The following is a 19131-nucleotide window of genomic DNA, read 5'->3' as shown; positions in this document are numbered from 1 at the left end:
TTCATCCATGGTTTTGCTTTCTGACATTTTAGTTACTGCAATCTACCGCGGTCCAAAAAATTAAATGGATAATCACAGAAATAAACAATTCATGAGTTTTAAATTGTGCACCATCCTGAGTAGCATGATGAAATCCCTTGCCGTCTCGCTCCATCTTGCCCTGGATGTGAATAATTCCTCTGTCCAACGAATCCACTTAGTATACACCACCTGCCCACCAGTCCCTCAGAAGCCCTCTCAGTTCGCAGATTGACTGAGTGCATGTTGCAGTGCTTGTGTTCAGGGAACGCATATTTTACTTACTAACGGTCCAAAGCCACTTTTATTATTAGTTATTGTTGTTACTCTCTTATAGTACCTAATTTATAAATTAAACTTTATCATAGGTATCTATGTATAGGAAAAAACATAGTAGACACAGGGTTCAGTGTATCTGTGGTTTCAGGCACCCACCAGGCATCTGGGAACATGTCCCCTATGGGTAAAGGGGGACTACTGTACTGAAACGCAATTCCTGATTAAATCGATCATTGAAACCCTTTTCCACATAGCTTCCTATTAACGTACTTTAGAGCACATTTTGGAAAACGTGGATTTGACTCAAACCTCAATAGCTACATCTGCAGGAGGAAACCAAAATCCAGAGAAGGGAGCGGACTTGTCAGTGGTCACACAGCTATTTAGCTATAGATCTGGACTTTGGCCCAAGTAACCTGAAAATTTGCCGCTTGCTCTGACCTCTCTCATGAATATTTTCCAGACCGATTCTAAAATCATTTCAGATCCACAGTATAAATGAGCCAGCACATGAATGACAGATCTTTGAGTATCTCAGAGACTCAAAGTGCCTTAGAGAGAGCAAGCTATTTCAGGTGACCTTGTCCTGGAATGTTCCCCACTGGGCATCTGGGGAGATTTGAAATCCCCCTGTCACATAGGCACGAGGGACGGTCTCTCTAAGAGAAGGCAGTGGGGTAGCCAGCAAGAATGGTGCTTTTGTCTTCTCCCCCCAAATCCAAATAAATCAGGAAGGCCCTCAAATCCATCCTACAAGAATGTCACTGTGGATGGTTCGGGGTGGTCTATCCACTTGGCTCACAGCTCACAGGCTGTTTAAACCCCTTGAGGAACCTGCAAGTTGCTACAGAGGCAAAAATGTGGCCCCTATTTGGTGGGGCTCTCAAGTAAATAAATCCACTTTGACAAACGTACAGAGACAAGCTCCTCCCATTCTCATGTCTCAGAACTCTGAGCGAGTGCACACACACCACACACACAGACGCACGCACCCCACGCATGCACTCCACACACGTACCACACACACAGACCCTGGATTCTGCCAGGCTGGAATGGAAACAGGGAGAGAGAAAGCTGCATCATTAATTACTCCCCCATTGTTAGAAAAAATTTTAAATTATGATATTGTTACCTGAGGGCTTGCTGACAGACTTCTTCAGTTCTCCTCTACCTGGCACAAATCCAAAGCTTCTTTTCTCCCTTCTTTCTTTTGAATTCTGGAATGCAGACAGCAAAATTTTCCATCAGTAAATGCATGTGTCTAAACCCCAATTATCACACCATGTCATGAGAAGGGGCCCTTCGCCACCAGTTCACTCCACCTCTCAGCAATGAAATACTGAATCCTTGTGGTATTCAGAGGTTGTATCTCCCCAGAATTTTCTAGGAATTTGAGGGTTTTTTCCCCCTATAAATTCCAAGGCACATTCTTCATTTTTTGGTGAGGAAGATTCACTCTGAGCTAACATCCATTGCCAACCTTCCTCTTTTCTGCTTGAGCAAGACTGTCCCTGAGCTCACATCTGTGCTGATCTTCCTCTATTTTGTATGTGGGTCACCACCACAACATGGCTTGAAGAGCAGTGTAGGTCCATGCCAAGGACCCAATCCCGTGAATCCTGGACTGCTTAAGTGGAGCATGCCAGACCTAACCACTATGTCACGAGCCCCCCCCGCCCCCAGTCACACTCATTTTTAACAGATTGTTTAACACTTGCGGTGGCATTTCACATCTTCTATCCCACAGGTTCTTGTGTTTTCAGAGGAACCTGGGAAGATTTCAGTCTCTTTTCTCTCCTCATGCATAGGCCAAAGCTAACTACTGCAACAAACGACCCCAGCTCTCAGAAGTTTAACAAATAAAACTTAACATCTTGCTTTGCTTTATCATAGTCCAATGAGGTCAGTGGGAGGGGCCACTTTGCTCTGGGCCAGAAGTTGGCAAACTATAACCCATGTACTCCAACCAGTGTGTCACCTGCTTTCATAAATAAAGTTTTATTGAAACACACCATGCCAATTCATCGGCACAGAATCTAAAAAGTCTGCTGACTCTTGCTCCAGGCAGGAATTCAGAGACTCTGTCTCCTTCTGTTTGTGACTCCTCTCACCTCTTAGTTCTTGACATCTCTCCATTCTGCTGGCAGATGATGAGAGACAGCGTAGCTCGCCTGTGGGAGGTTTCTTTTTACAGTTTAGGTATGTAAGTGATGTGCAGGGCTTCCACTCTATTCTGTTAGCCAGAACTCATGCACAGTGGCCACATGGATCTCTCAGGGATGCTAGGAATGGAGTCTGTCTTTGTGCCCAGGAAGAAGGAAAACCAACATCTATGAATACCCACCATTTCTGTCCCATCTTTCTCTCTTGACTTCAACAGCTATACCAGTCGGTCACAAGTCCCATAATTTCTATCTCTGTAATACCTCTCACATCCTTCCCGTATCACTCACCACTTTGCCATTGCACTGGTTCAGGTCCGAGTGTTTTTCACATCTGTTGTTGGAACTGCATCCTCTCTGCATTCATAATTCCAGTCTCCATGTTTCTTTTTCTTGCCAGGTCAACGCTGTAATCTTCTGCCTGTTTGTGGAAACAACTTCAGAGACTCCTATTTATCCATCAGACAATTATCAGGCCCTTGGGATTGGCAGTCAAGTTCCTCCAAGGACTGAACAAAAGGTCTGAACAAAAGGTCTGAGTTCAGCCTGATCTCCTTTCATGCATGTTCCCAGAACTTTCTCTCCCACTTTCACTATTCTACCCATAGCCACTTTGCAGCTTGTGTGTACATTCTTCCCTCTGCCTGGAAAACACTCCTCTCCCCAAACCACAGCCATCTAGTCCATTTCAACATATCTACTGCTCATGCTTCCATCCTACTAATCTATAGACACCACAGGGGAGCAGGAACTGGGTCTTTTTTTTATCCATCCACTCTATCACTAGAGCTAGCACATTTCCTAGCACATGGTAGGTGACCAACACCATAGATGAATGCATGAATGAATGATAAATAAATACATGTTTGATTCCATAAACACTTGTATACTCAATGAGCTAGGATCTTTCCTTTCTCTGAACTCTTACAAATGTACTGTTTTTGGTAACTTATCACTTTTTATTTAGCATTAACTTTGTGAGTGCATTTGGAATTGGGTTTACTCGAGAGCACAATTCTGCCATGGAGAAGAAAATCATCCTTAGCATCTCAGTGTCTAGCGTATTGTAGATGCTCAATGAATGTACGATAAATAAGTAAATAGATGGATGAATGAAGCTAAGTTCTTTCTTGGTGATTCTGACCCATACACATGCTCTAAGCCTCGTATTACTTCGTTTAGGTGGGAATGGAGAGTGAGGATACTAATCTTAGAACGAGAAATGTCTTTCTTTCTTAAAAAGGCTTTGAAAGGTTTTAAATCAAGAGCCAAGAAGATTCAAGGTTAAGTAACAGCTTAAATCCTTGAGCAGTGTAGCTCTTCCTGTTCTTTTATGCATAGACAGGAATTAAGAGCCTAATACCAGGATGAATAACTTTGGACTTAGCTGTAATATGAAGAGACAAGAAAAAAAAAAGGACTGGACTCTGAATAGAGAATTGTTGGAATGTGATATCAAGTATCACACTAACTGTGTTCAATTGAGTGGAAATGACTAGCCTTGAATCATTTTTCCTATCCATACAATGGGTATCGCTTCATTAATCAAAGCTTAGCATTAGTGTAAAGAGGGTGGGTGTGATCACAAAGCCTCATTATGTGGCCGATTCAGATATGCAACTCCAAGAACCAGTTCATTGAAACCACAGGCTTTTCAACTCTGGAAACTCAGAAATAGATTCAAATAGGTAGGCATCTCTCCTTGTGTTCAGGATTTTAGGTAGGCTTATTGAACAGCTTGGATGTGACAGAGACAGTGGATACCAAATATCCCATGTGCACCTCTATATTTCTCACCTCCCTTGTATTTGGATGGTTTTGTGACATGGGTTCCCCCTGAAGCAGACCTCAAGACAAGGATTGGTGGGACAGTGGTATCTTGAGATAGATGGAAGGAACTGAAGGCAATAAAGACTGGTATTGAGCCAGCTTCCACTGTGGTCAACTGGAGCTTAATGCTACTGAAGAAATTTGGAAATCAGTGTAGAAGGAGCCTCAGAATTATCCTGAAAGAGGACTGAAGAAGCTAGGGCATTTATTCGCCACTGTTCCTTCCATTTTTGGCTGACAGTTGCTCTCAAAGATCTCCTCCCATGGCAGAGCAGAGCAAGCAATATTGAGAGCATAGAGATAAACTCCAAGGAGATGTGAACAGGGCACCAATATGGCTAACCGTGTGCCAAGCTCTGCCCAATTGACCTTGAGAGGAAGTAACCTGGACACTAAAGCCTGCTTTTACCACCCCTTCTCTCTCATCACCATGGTGATCACCCAGCTACATGCTTCAGATGGATCAACTGTGTGATGATGAATTCACCAGGCTGCATACCTGGATGACCATGGAATAATCTCCTCCATCCCCGATCTCCCACAATTGATGTTGAACTTGTAATGTGAGTGAGAATAAAAACCTTTGCTGTGTTAAGCCACTGAGATTTCAGGGCTGCTCTGTTGTGGAAACTACCATTAATTACCCTGATGAATATCCTAGGCACTATAAATTCAGTTCCCAATTCATCCATATTCAGCCATCATCAGGTTTCTACTAAACCTTGGGCATGATCCTAGAGGCTTTCATCATTGCTGACTCATTTAATTCTTAGAACAACTTTATCTAGTGGGTTTTATTCCATTTTTAAAGATGAGGAAACTGAGCCTCATAAATGTTAATTAAATTACTCACGTCACACAGCTAGTATGTGGAGGGCTCGGGCACTATATATAAGATCATTAAAGTAATCATATTGGACCACAATGAGAGCTCAATCTAATCTATTCTATGTCTCAGCTGGATTATCAAAGCAAACCCCGCCTTGAACAGAAGCATCTCCATGATCAAAGGCAAAATCTTCTAGGTTCCTCTGTTTCAGAGAAGCCCCCGCCTGTGGGTCCAGAGCTGGAGAAGCTTCCATGTCAATTTCAACATATGAGAAGTGACCATCCCAGCCAATAACATATAGTCAAATCACGTAACAAAACCCATCCTTCTAGTCTTCCCCTTCCTCCACTTCCTCCTTTCCACTGTGGAATTTGCCAAATGTTTATAAGGACAACTGTGGACAGCACCGACTTTAGAAAACTAGTAGAAAAGGCATTTGCCACATGTTTTGGTGTTTACGCCTGAGGTTAAATCACTTAACTGACTATTTCACTGATTGAAGACAATATATTTTACTCCAGTGCTTCCCAAGCTTGAGAGTGCATAAGAACCTCTTGGAGAGATTATTAGAACAAAGACTTCTGAGCACCCTATCCACAGATTCTGATTCAGTAGACCTAGGATGGGCACTGAGAATTTGCATTTCCAACATATTCCCAGGATCAAGATGCTGATGCTGCTCGTCTAGGCTCCCACTTTGAGCAGGTGATAAATACAGGTTTGATGATTCCTTTTATGATAACTCTTAAACTTCACTGAATCACATGGACTCACCTTCACTGTGCTTGTTTGCTGTTTACATAATTTTGATCTTTATAACATTGCCAGCCACTTAGAGTCTTCTCATTCATTTTCCACTCTCACACAACAAACATTTATGGACGGCTAGCTTTTGCCAAGTGCTGTTAGGTGCTGAGATTTCAAGTATAGTTAAAATTCTATTGTAATCCTCAAGAATCCCATGGTCAAGTAGGGGACTATGATGAGGAGTTGGGAGCCTATGGATCAGGGGACAGTGGCAGCAGTGTAGCCTGGCAATAGTTTGGGTATTGTGGCCAAGGGAGGGCCACTTAGAGAAGGTGTGACAAGGTTCTATTGTTTCACTTCCTGCTCCTTTCCTCCTTCTCCCTTCTTTTGTTGTCATCGTCTTCTTACTTGATTTGAGGTGCTCTGCATATTCCTGCACAGGAATAAGAGGATGAATCTCAAATCCTACAGGCTCTCAAACAAATTCAAAGCATCCACATTCATAAGCAAGTGCACCATGCCCACCTCCTACTTAGAAAATTAGCTCGTTATTCACTGGAATCCAAGCAACGTACAAATAACCATACAGATGTGTTGTGGAGATGCCCTCGAGACACAAAACTTCCTTTCACTGGTCCAGGAAACCTGAGATGTCCCTCAAGTCCTCAGGAGAAGACAAGTAGAGAGGGAATCTGGATGTCTTTTTTAAGAATCCAAAGGATCCAGGGGTCTGGGGCATTTGCTTCCTCTAAAAGCCAAACTATCCGGGTTCTGCCATTTTCCTAGGAGTGTTAATTCCTTAAACTTACTAAAATAAGTTTAACTGAATATAAAAGAGGGTTAACTTTAGATATTCGTTAAGTATATTTTGTTCTCACCTGCGATTATTTTTACCCATTTTGGCTCCACCTCCAAGTCTCAAGTTCACCGTCATAGCCTGCACTTTTCACCAACGAGCTAAATGAAATGGCCCCCTTACCTCCAGTTAGAATGTAGGCACCTAGACAATAAATCTTCTACGCTGGCACCAGCTAGGGAGAGTCCAGCTCCCCAGCTCCTTCCTCAAACTTCATCTCCTCTAAGTCTAAAGGCAAGTTTCAAGTCAACAGTTTCTTTAGCACATCACTGCTGAATAGGCCAAGTGTTGGTAAGTAGAGCCTTAAGGAAAATGCATTATCTTCTTAAAAAATGGTAGAACAAAAACAGTGGAGGAAACAAATCGTTTTCACAAGAATCTGCTGTATCGATAACTCTTTGTTGTAGGTTTGTGGAGTAAAGGCGTCTGCCCTCTAAAAACACCTGAGATTTGGGAAGCAGGACTGGTTGCCGAGTAAAACAAACACCCCCTCAGCCATTTTTCATTTGCTGTTGTAGTTCTAAAACTTGTCAGGCAACCAATCACCTCCTGAAGGAGGCTGATGTCTGCATAGCCCAGAGTTGATCTCTCCTGGCCTTGTTCTGTCACTGGATTTTGGAAGTACCTTTGCTGCTAAACCCTCTTAGGATACTGTAACATGGCTGCCTGCTTGCATGTTCCCTTTAGTGACTTGTGAGATCTCTGTAAGAAATGGACTGTGCTTAGATAATCCTGATAATGTGCTTGTATATAACTGATGCTCAGTAAGCATTTAATAAATGAAATGAAATGGATGGATGGATGGCTGGATGGATGGATGGATGGATGGATGAGTGAATGAGTGGGTGAGTGGAAGGGTGAATGTTTAGATGGGTGGGTAAATGGATGGAGAGGTGAATGGGCTGTGGGTAGATGGATGGATGGATGGAAACATGTAGACAGAATGATTGGACAGACAGAAAGATGGAAAGATCAATAAATGGGATGGTGGTTTAATGGTTGAACAATAAAATAAATGATTAATGAATGGGTGAGCGTAGATTCTCAACTAATTACTCTTGGAATCTTCATCTCCACAGAGGGTCTTGTTGGTGAAAAAAAAGCTATTGCATATTTAATTTATTGGTAGAAAGCAGAGAACCTCAGCAATAAATAAAACGAGATGGTTTACAGAACTTCAACCACTTCTAGAAGTTACAGAATTTGTTGGGAAATCTGTCTCCCTTTGAAAAATAAGCCCACAGGTATTTTGTTAACAAAATTTAGGGATATTTGGCAAAACATTAGAGTTCAAAGCTGCATAAAGGAGACAACTTGAAAACTACACTTCTATTTTCTCTGACTCTCCCTCTCTTCCTCTGTCTCTTTCTCAATCTCTATCTCAATCTGTCTCTCTCCAAATCATTTTTCTCATTTCCACTAGAGTCATCTTTTTACAACTTAACCTTGATCAGGACATTTCTCTGTTTTTCTATTATCTACTCTTCAATGGTCCTCCATCACCCACAGGACAAAATCAGCAGCTGACATGAGATTTGTGGCAGTTCCTGGTCTGGTCCCTCCCCCCCCACCCAACCTCCATCTTCCTTCCTCTCTCCCTGGGCATCGGCTGCCCCCCAGACCACCTGCCATCCTAGTCAAGAGAGACTGATCAGGAGTCAAGACCATATTATCTGGTCCATATCCCAGATCTGCCACATACAGCTTGTTTCCTTATCTGTGTGTGAAAATAGTACCTACCTCCGTAAATGTTAGCTCGTTTTAAGCCTGGAATACCCTTTCCTCCCGCCTTTTGTGGAAAGGCCCATCCTGTTGGGTGAAAAGCCTTCTTTATGTCTCTAGGGCCTTGTCGGGGGGCTGATTTCAGTGGTCTCATGGCATCATGTATCTTCCCAAAATGCTCCCTTGTTACGCTGTGATGTAATTATGTCCCCTTGCAATTCTCTCAGCCCCCAACCAGTAATAATGAGAGCTAAAATTTAATGAGCATCTAGAATGTGCCAGTCCCGACTTTAGGAGCTTAAGTTTACTAACTCCTTTTATATTCACAACTGTCCTATGATGCAAATACGTTATTATTCCCATTTTACAGATGAGGAAAATGAGGATCAGAGAGGGTATGTAGTCACTGCAAATTCCCTTAGAGCAGATGCATGCTATTTCTTTATGGCACTTGGCACATACCAGGTGTTTAATACATATTGATTAAACAAATGTCAAATAATTTGATCTCGATCATTTGATCCAGAGCTGAGATTGATGAATGAAGGGGCAACCATCTTTTCATGTCATTCTCTGTGTGATATTAAACTGGTCTCTGCAAATTCCCATTTATTAAATTTCTCATATTTTTCACTTATGATTCATTCCCCCAGGACTTTTACAATATTTTTAAGCTGAAAAGATGACATTGTTTTCTCAGATGGCAATCCAGGGTTTCCTTTAAGATTGTAGTTAATAATCAGGCTACAATATCTGGCCCCTAAAAGGTCTTCGCCTGGTGAAATCTTTTTCAAAAGGGAAACTAGCATGTGAGCTCACTTTTTAGGGAGGAGTTATAGCCCTGGTCCCACTGTACATTCATGTACTGGCCTCATTCCATTTACCAGAGTTGTAAGGTTTGAAGATGGAGCCTGTGCCTGAATTTTATATCCCCAGTGTCCAGTAGAGCACCTGATGTGGAGAGGATGCTCAATAAATGCTCAACAAATGATGGAAATGACTCTCTGCTGCCATTTAATAGCTTGGAACTTCAATTTCATCTGCAAAATGGGTACAATAGGAGACTCTGGGCATATGAATGAGAGAAACTGTGGCTGAGTGTGAGCAGTGCATGCATGATAAATAAGCTTGTGGGTAGAAAGCCTCACGTGAACAGTGGTGAGACAATGAGTTCTGGAATAAACTAGGTGCAAAGTCAGAGATTCTAACCCAATTCTGGGGTCTGATCTTGGACTCCACCCCTTTAAGCTTCAGTACCCTTGCTTGTAAAATGTGAATAATAAGGGAACTTGCTTTATATTTATAGACAATAAAGACAGAGGACTCCCAGTTAAATCTGAATTTCAGATAAACAACAAATAATTTTAATAAAAGTATGTCTCATGCATTACTTAGGACATATTCACACTAAAAAAATATATCTCTTTTGAAATTCAAATGTACCTGATGTCCTGTATTTTCCGCAATTAGGTAAAATAATACATGTAACATGCTTGCATGCAATACGTGCTCAATAATGTTCACCCTTATTTTATACTGTGTGCTCCATAAATAGCAACTCCCAATATCTCTTCCCTTTTAAAATAATCTGCATTACCTCCATCACAGCCTCCCTGCCATCCCCCACCCCATTCTCTGCCTCTTGATATACATTGAGATGTCAGAAGGGGTCTTGGATGTAAAAAGGGAGCAAGCAGCTGCCGTAGAAAGGAGTTGCTGTCAGTTCAAATGAATGCTGAGCTAATAGGCCTATTAATAATGAGCTTTATTATAGGAGGCCACTTACGTTAATAATTCTCTGTATTTGGTATTTGACGCTGTGACATTTATACTGAGCTGAATGGTGGCTGAGTGTGTGTGTGTTTAAAGCCATTTAGCTCACTTTTACTCTGAATACAGCTGCAACATTGGGGAGCAGAAAGTGTTTTATTTAAACACACACACTCCGCACACATCCCATCTGACTCTACTTTTCTCATGGGTGTCTCAGCTTGGGTGCTTCAGAGACGCTGCAGAGGGTATGAACAAATGGAGGGGGAGACCAGGGAGGGGGCTGAGGATCAATTCTTACCTTTTCACCCTGGGATTGTCAATCCACTCCTCCACCCCTGCCCTCGCAGCCCTGAGAAGCTTAGGGTAGGTTTGATCTGATTTGCATACTGTGAATTCTCACAACAGTAGCTGGAATTGTGACAGGGCCTAATTAGCATTTCCACCCCCTCTCTTTGCCTCTTTTATATTTGACGACAGTGCCTGAGCAGTAGGGGAAGTTTAACTAAACCCAGATTAAGAAGCTGTGCTCTGGTTCTGGAAGTTACAAAAAATCAACATCCCCAGCGGGTGTTACTTGACAAGGAAGAGGTTTGGGCAGAGGGGATATTTATTTCTATGGTGGTGACTCCAAGGCAAGCTGCAGTGCAGTCATTTATATAAGTGCACCCACTGGAGGAGCCCAGAGGGCAAGGTGAGGCTCTCCAAGGGTCCCTCAATCTAGCATGCCAGAGAGCTAGGGGGCCTCTGTGTCGTCCCACAAATCCAGTGCCAGGGAATTTTCTCACATGAGTTAAACAGCTTACCCCAAACCAGACCTCTGGATAGAGCCTCGGTTCAGACTCCACCAGAGCTGCCTTTGCTAAGATCTGTTGTCCTGCAATCCAGGTGTCACATCCGAGACACCGCCATTATAAATGTGCCTGATCCAGGTGAGACCAGGAGTGTCCTCCGCCTCCTTGTGACTCACAGAGTGGTCTGCAGGCCAGGGTCAGGGGCATTCATCAGCCCAGAGCTTGTTAAAAATGCAGAATCTCAGGCTGAATTAGAGGCTGCATTTGAACCAAATCCCTAGGTAATTCATCTTCATTAAAATTTGAGAAGCCCTGAGTTAGAGCTTTCTTGGGCAGACAACTGGTTTCTCCTTGAACATGTCATGTGATGTGCAACTCACATTCTCATAGAATACTCTGTCCCCTTGCTAGCCACATCTCACATCTCCTTAGGGCCAGCACCCGGGAATCCATCCTCAACTCAAAGTTGGAAGGACAGACACACTGTCCCTCTCACAAGGTCAGGCTCTCAACCCAAAACTGCTTTTTCTCCAGTGGTTGTCTCTGTGTGCCCAGCTCACTCCGACCCTTGTTTGCAGTAGAACAATTAGCAGTTTAATTCCGAGGCCACTGGTACACACACAAAGTACCCGACAATTACAGATAAATAAATAAATAAATAAATAAAAAGATATTCAAACCAGACTGCTCATAAAAGATCAAGCTAGATGAATTTTCTTAATAAGTGGTTAAAACATCTTAAGAGTTTCCGGCGGTATTTTGCTGCTCAAGGGTTTTCAATAAGATGCTCTGATGATGGAAGAACCACTTTTATCAAATATTAAGCTACTGTAAATTTACTGTAATTGAATAATTTGCCTCTTAGCTTTGGTTCACTAAGACTGAAGCGAGGTTTTCATCCCTAAGTGATCACTCCACAGTCTGTTTCAATATATGTCATGTCAAGCAAGGCTCATCTACGGCACCATTTGAGATTTAGTAATTTCAAAGCCAAGGGACCCTGTAAATGGTCTGGATGATTGACCATAAAGTATGTACATATTTAGTTATATTAAATTGTGATTAGGGTTTCGACTTCCATATTTAAACTCTGAGTAGTTTGCCCAGCCTTTATGGCTTTTATGGAAGTGCTAATGTGAATTCCGCAGGGCTTTTTATAGGAATCGAAGCAAAGGCAGACCTTTTGGTCCAGGTTGCATAAATATTAAGGAGATGGAGTAATGAAAAAAAAGATGCCCAAACACCAGTTGGAAGTAGGTCAAATCAATAGCCACATCTATAAATTACGTCCTAAGGGACGGTAAAGCAAAAAAGATCATGAGCTTTGAAAGAGAGTATCTGAATTTGTCCCCAGTTCTAGTCATATGTTGGTTTAGTGATTTTGGCAGATGACTTTCTAAGCCTCAGCTGACTTATCTGTAGAATGAACATCATGTTGCACTGAGTAGCAGTTGCGCTGAGTGCCCCCTCTATTGAGGGGGGACCTGAAATGTCTGTGAAGGGAGTTGGTAAAACACTAAACCAATGCTTCTCAACCATTGCCCTTGGACCACCTACAATGGAAATATCCTGAGGTTATTTAAAATTCAGGTTCCTGGCCTTCACCTCTGCTCTGTTAAATCAGTATTTCTGGAGATAGAACTCAAGAATCCTCGTTTGTGGGGGGGCCAGCTCGGTGGTGTAGTGGTTAGGATCATGCATTCCACTTTGGAGCCAACCACCACCTATGCACCGCTTGTCAAGCCATGCTGTGGCAGGCGTCCCACATACAAAGTAGAGGAAGATGCACTTATCTGTTAGCTCAGGGCCAGTCTTCCTCAGCAAAAGAGGCGAATTGGCAGCCAATGTTAGCTCAGGGCTAATCTCCCCCAACCCTGCCCCCCTCCAAAAAAAGAAAAAAGAATCTTTATTTTTCTTTTCCCCAAGAATAAGAATATTAGCTAATTCACATATACATTAAAGCACAGGAAATGCAGCTTGAAATACGTGTTTATCCTTATTGTTTCAGAGTAGTGGAAGAAGGTGATTTTACTTTTTCCTTCAATTGTCTCTTCACATCTACATTGTGAGATTCAGGTCTATCAGAGAAATTAGTCCCACGTACACACATATATAAAGTAAAGAATCTCATAACCACTTTCTATGTTCCAAGCAGGAGAAATGGTCCCAAAAATAGAGTAGCAGGAGTTGTGACTTTTAAACCTGGATTCTATCCCATTGCGCACTGTGCTCAGGATGATCTTCTTTCCCTTTTTAACTCTAACTCCTACTTATCCTTCAAAACCCAGGTTAGGGGCTGGCCCCGTGGCTGAGTGGTTAAGTTCGCGTGCTCCGCTGCAGGCGGCCCAGTGTTTTGTTGGTTCGAATCCTGGGCGCGGACATGGCACTGCTCATCAAAGCACACTGAGGCAGCGTCCCACATGCCACAACTAGAAGGACCCACAATGAAGAATATACAACTATGTACCGGGGGGCTTTGGGGAGAAAAAGGAAAAAAATAAAATCTTTAAAAAAAAAACAGCAAAAAAAAAACCCAGGTTAAAATCATCTCCGCTCCATAATGTGTTCAGACTTCTCACCTGGCAGATGAGGACTCCCATCTCCTGATGTGCACATAAGAGACGCCAGGAATGACAAGCGTTGGGGGGGAGAATTCCAATATGGCCTCCAAGATTCCTGCTCCCTTGTTCCAACCCTGAAATCACCTTCCTTTGAGTGTGGGTGGGATTGTCACTTACTTGATTAGGTTACATTATGTAAGACTGAAGAGAGAAATTCTACTGCTCGTTGACACGCTGAGTGCCTGAGCAGAAGACCCAGCTAAACTGTAGCCACAGAAACGGCGAGATTATAAATCTATGTTGTTTGAAGCCACTAAACTGTGGTAATTTGTAACACAGCAATAGATAACTAATACAACAAGGGGCATGAATATCACAGATACAGACGAGAGACTGTAGAGATTCCTGGAAGCCCCAGAGCCCTTCATGAAAGCTTTTGATGGAAAACCGACCGTCTCCACCCTGGGGGAGAAGTGGTAGGTAGGACACCAACCTAGTTCACACGCCACCAATCACGACCAGACAGCCAGAAATTGTAGGACTTTCACGAGTGCCATCGTTCGGAAACATTTTTTCAACCGATCATGTTATATCATGAGATTTCTGATTGGAATTAGGCTGGTAAGAATTCTGCAAGCAACCAGCCATGCCGACGTAACTTAAAATCTATCCTTTTAGACAATCAGCAACTTCTGCTTGTGTTTCAGTATATTGGTATTTTTCACTCATTAGTTACCAATGAAATTGTCTGGCTCCAGGAAGAGCCTGTGCGTGGTGCCCAGTGAATGCACAGTTTTTGTAGTTTGCCATAAAATTGCTTCCCCTCCATCACGTATTCCCTTTCATCCAAAGGCCTCCTAGTGTTTTATTCATAAATATAATCATCCTCATTTTACAGATGAGGAAACTGGGTCATAGAGATGTGAACACTGTGAATTAATAACAGCAACAGAAGCAAAACTTGCCTTCAAATTCAAATGACTCATTTTTCCTTGTCAGTTATCACTCTGATGGGGATCATTCACGTGCATACACGTATACGCACACGTCCACTACACATATACTTCTAGTTCAGTTTTGCAGAAGTAACTTCCAAACCCTGGTTTACCATGCCAGGTTTTCCCAGTACAATTTTTCTACCCTACTGCATCTAGCCAGGAACATTCACAGTGATTTAACTCCAAGTAAAATTCAGATGTGCTTTTATATCTCCATGGGCACAAGCACAAAAACTGAAACTTCCTGTGGGGCACGCTGGCAATCGGGCCCTACATCATTCCACTTTAGAGACAAAATGTTAAAGAAAAATCATGACTCCTCTATAAATACCAACATTGTGGAACTGATAGCAACCAGTGACGGGCTTTGTTAAAATATTGCCTGGGATGGGAGCTGGCGTTCTTCAGTGGGGCCATGGATATGAAAAAAGACAACCAGCTCTGCCTTGGATCCTTTGCGCCTTTGCTGTGGTCTGAGTCGATTCAGTCATGCCTTCGTCACTGGAGATTTGAAAAGCCTGTGCAATTCTTACGAACCCAGGCCAAACCAGACATGTCATTGGGTGCAGACGGAATCCTCCTTCAGAAACAGTGAGCCCACACACTATGAGACTTAAAGGTTTGACTCCCTGCTCTCTAACTCTCTTGCCTTTGGTGAATGATCAATATCGTTGCTTTAAAAATTTGTTTTCAATCCAATGATAACCATCTGATTCTTCTGCACAGCTGGGTGACATCACTGAATCCACTTTAGAACTTAAATTGTGCTAAAGAACATAGACTTTGACACTGACCTGGCATCTTCCCACTCTGTCTAGAGCAGTACCTGACTGCTAGCGGCTGCTCAGTGAGAGGCTGCTGCACTGAATTGACAGAGTTCTGTTGATTGCTACTGAATTTCTGTCCTCTGGTCTGTCCCTACTGCCTCTATCACAATTCATAACCTTGTTATCTCCCACCCATTTTAATGGCCACTTACCTTATTTTCTGTTGCCAGTTTATCTCCCATTGATACCTGAATAGTATCTCCAAAGCATAAATCTAACCATCCTGTCTCTCTGTTTGCAACTCTTCAACTCTGCCCTTGCCCAAAAAATAAAGGACAGGCTTCAAGCTCCTTAACATGCAGATGAGGCCCCTGACCAGGCCCTGGTTACTTCTTTACCAGATCTCTCGGCCCCTAATAGCATCTTGTTCTTCATCATCCCGAGACTGCTCCTAGTTGCATGTACCACATCATCTCTCATTGCCTCTCTGCCTTGGCTCCTGCTGTTGATTCTATCTGGAGGTCCATTTCTTCCTCTTGGCATCTCCCAAATTCCACTCTGGCACCTGCTTTCTCATCAACTGAAAAACTCTTATTTGCTCTCAAGAATCAGTTCAGGGCTCTTTGATTTTAGGATACTGTGTTCATCACCCCTTTTCCTTCCCTAAATCTGAGTTAGGCTCTACGCTCTTTTGTCTCTAACTTCATAACTGCACTTTCCCTATCTCGTAGCTATCTGTATCTTTGTCTGCTCTCCCTCATTAGATTGTGAGACTTGATGAGCAGTGGCCAAATTGTATTCACCTGGGTATGTTCAGGGTCCAGCCGTGGGATTCAAGCAAAGTAGACACTCAATAAAGTGTACTGAGACAATGAACACATGCCAGGAATAACCGATCCATGGATGTGTGGATAATGTCTGCAAAGGCCTGCTCTTAGTACTTAGCTTCCTACGCTTAAAAGGGTTAAGTGCCTCTTACCTGGAGTTAGGAGTGAATTCTTCTCTCTGGTGTCAAACTCCATTTCCACTCACCTCACCCTTGTCCTAATGACATGCAACTGGACCGATAGGAAAAAGCACCCATAGCACAATTTCTGCTGATGAATATTTCAGCAGGTGCCTCTTGGCTAAAAGTCGAGATGAAAGCCTGGCTCCAGGCAAATTAAGAGGGGAAGAAAGACTCGTAAGTACATAAGGCTTTGGAGAAATGCCCCAATGCTGAGCCCTAGTCAGGAATCCTGCAATTGAAAACAAGGAGATCACAGCCTGGGGTACTCTCTACGTCTCCTCTGGGCCTGGGGAGTGGGAGGGGGCATGCAGAGGAGACACATTGCTCGCAAAGTTAGAGCACAGCTGTTCCCAGGACACTTAGCATCAGCAAGACATGGCTGAGGGCCAAGGCTGCCCATTCGCCTATAAATTTGCAGCCCCCAGTAGAGCATGGCTTCCTGGGTAAAAGGCAGGTCTGGCTGATCTACAGCCGAATCCTGCTGTGACATGACTTTCATATTCCGGGTTTTTGTTGTTATTGTTGATTTTTAAGGAGGGCTGGACTGAATCAAGCCAGGCTGGGACCAGCTGTGTGATCACTGCTTTCCCACATCCCTAGGAAGCTCACTGGGAAAGAATCCGGGGCCACCGTGTCCGGTGGGCTCTCCCCTCTTTGGTGTAACACAATGACTTGCTGGGATTCCGAGGCCGGGAAAAAGATTATATGGACATTCCTTACTGAGGCCACATGAAGCTATTCTCGGACACCTTGAAGCACAGATAACAACACAAAATGGAGGCTAATCAAACTCTCCAAGGAAAGGCAGTGACTGATGGGAGCCTGGGCAATTTGGGCAGGTGGGAAAGAGGATAGAGGGCTGGGAGTTAGGGGTCCCAGTTCTGGTCCTGGCCCTGACCCTGATCTTAGGTGAGTCACTTCCGTTTCCTTCTATGGGTGTCAGCACGTCAACTGTAAAAGGAAAGCATTGTCTGAGATGCTGTAAGATGCCCTAAAGTTCTGAGGAATCCATCTCTCGGTCTGTGGAAGACCTCTGTGGCTCAGAAATGATAGCAATAGAACCACGTCATCTATAAGTAAGACATGTATCTGCAGATGTATCCAGAGGTGTAGGAACAACCTCACTGCGTGGTTTGCCTTCCCCTGTCAGTTACACGACAGAGGTGCAATCTCATAGGGACCACAGGAAGAGGCTGTCTGAACTGAAGAAATGACTCAATGTTGAAACTCACGGACCCTATTTGGCAAAGAGGAGCTTGTACAAAGGGAATGGATGCCAGAGGTGGACACCCCAGGGCGCAGACTCGGAGGCAGGGACCCACCTGTGGAGTTTGTCAGCGATGTTCCTGGGATCAACACTGGCAGAGGGCAGGGCAAGGCATAGAACTGAGCAGAGGGAGAGATGGGGTTTTGGAGCATTCAAAAATAATTCCGCTGATCCACGTGGAATTCTGAAGCTAAGGTGACCCCTCCACATTGCCCAAGTTGGGGCATGGGAGTGGCCATTTGTACCCTCCACAGTGATCGGTTACTGTCTGGGGCTGCTCTCAGAAGAAGGAATTCCCTAAGAAAGCTGACCACTAAAGGCTATCAGCTGACCACCTTTGCAGACACTGGGGACAGAAGTCCTTCAGTTCTACAGGGGCCATCTGGGTGGCACAGCAGAGTGTCCACAGAGAGCAACGTCTCTGCGAGCATTGGTTTATGTCAAGCAGGTGGCCACACACACAGCAGATGAGTTTGCACAATTTAAATTGCGAACCAGTCACAAGGGAGTTTGTTAAACACACATCTCCCTAGCTTCAGTGAGGATCGATTAAAACCAAATCTGAGAGTGTGATCAGCACACCTATTTTTACAGCTTCCCAAGTGATTCCAATGTGAGCCATGGCAATAAGTGATGCTATTCTTGGTAAAAAGGAAAGAATGGGAGACATGGCACCAAATCCTGAGTTCTAGAAATGGCTCCATTGTTTGCACATTGAAGGAATCTTCAGTGATTACACCTCTCTAAGCCTAAGAAACGATTCCAGTCTGTATGAGGTTTTCCCCAGTCTAAAGAAAAATGGGAAATTTTATTAGAGAGTTTTACTGAAAGTCAAAATCAATTTAAAGGATTTTCTTTCAGCTGACACACAGTAGTTGCTCATTTAATAGTCACTATAGCTATTAACTAAACAGGAAATATTTTCAATAGGGAAATCTTTTAACGATCACTCCATTTTTCCTCTAAAATTCAACACTTGCCTTTATTTTATTTATTTATCTTTTGGTGAGCAAGATTCCCCCTGAGCTAACATCCGTGGCCAATCGTCCTCTTTTTTTTTGCTTGAGGAACTTGTCCCTGAGCTAACATCTGTGCTGGTCTTCCTCTACTTTGTGTGTGGGATGCCTCTGCAGTATGGCTGATGAGTGGAGCAGGTCTACACGTGGGATCCAAATCCGTGACCCCAGGCCACCCCCCTGACCCAAGCAGAACTTGCAGAACTTAAACCACTCAGCCATGGGGCAGCCCCCCAATGATTGCCTTTAAATAAAACAGAATATTTTATTATTTTAATAACATTTCTCCTCTTTATCCCAAAGTGTGTGAATGGATGTGTTAGTAAATGTCTTGACTGATCCCTTTTGACTGTGATTCTCTCTGATGTTGTTTCCTTTGCTTGTTTCCCTTTCATGGTGCACTCACTTTTCCTCTCCAAGGACCGCTATGAATGTTCTCAATCACAATGATCATAATCAGTGTAAATAATATAACACTCTAGAGCTTTGCCCTCTCCATCGCACTG

The sequence above is a fragment of the Equus asinus genome, chromosome 7, assembly GCF_041296235.1.
Source record: "Equus asinus isolate D_3611 breed Donkey chromosome 7, EquAss-T2T_v2, whole genome shotgun sequence".
In the NCBI taxonomy this organism is placed as follows: domain Eukaryota; kingdom Metazoa; phylum Chordata; class Mammalia; order Perissodactyla; family Equidae; genus Equus; species Equus asinus.
This window is presented reverse-complemented; position numbering follows the sequence as displayed.